Consider the following 952-nt stretch of genomic DNA (forward strand, 5'->3'; position numbering starts at 1 on the left):
GTCCTAGTGGAGTCCTAGTAAATTCCTACTGGAATGGTCCCAAATCACAAGGAATTGTGGATTCCTAAGGAATGGGTATAGTGGAGTCCAGTAGGAATGTCCAGGTACAAGGGGTAGTTTGTCACTGTTGTTATTGTTATTATATAATGTATAAAAAGCACAACCTGGTAGAATTGAACCCTCAACTTCTTGGGCACAGGTGCATTAGTAGTGCTTAACCAGCTGCACCACGACAGCTTTACTATAGATACATAATATATGCTCCACATACCAACTGGCTGACCTCTTTCCTAGAACGGATGTCGGCAAATTCCGCAAGTGAGAATTTTGCGCCAACAGTAATCAACAATCCAAAACCTCTCTTCCCACCACCATCCACACCCAGTGTCGCCTCGTCACCACCACCACCACCAGTCACCGCCACCACTCACAACAGCCCATAGCTGCCACCATACGCCATCCACAACGCCCACTGACCAACGCGATGTCACCACGATCACCCGTGGCCACCACCACCCACAACGCATCAAGAACGACACAAGAACACCACGTCACCAACAACCGAGCCCCCAGCAAGGCCAAGACGATGAAAACGGACGACAAGGGACGACCATGTCGCCCCCACAGCCACCTCAACGGACGACTATGCCCACGGACAATGACACACGCCACCAGGTCAACGGAACAGCCATGTCACGATGATGAGAGGGTGCCACGTCACTATCAGTGACGTGGCAACCAAACGACAGTGAGTGCCCCCCATCTTCCATCCCAACTGACCCCGTTAACGAAGACGACGACATGACGATGACGAACGCCCACGATGATGAGCACCCATCCGACCCCGTTGATGACCACCATCACATGGTGGCGACAACACAAAGATGACGAGCGCCCACCACAACAAGCACCCAGACCACCATCACATGACGACTACGCAAAGGGGGATCCT

The sequence above is a fragment of the Laccaria bicolor genome, genomic scaffold (genome assembly GCF_000143565.1).
Source record: "Laccaria bicolor S238N-H82 LACBIscaffold_5 genomic scaffold, whole genome shotgun sequence".
Classification (NCBI taxonomy): Eukaryota; Fungi; Basidiomycota; class Agaricomycetes; order Agaricales; family Hydnangiaceae; genus Laccaria; species Laccaria bicolor.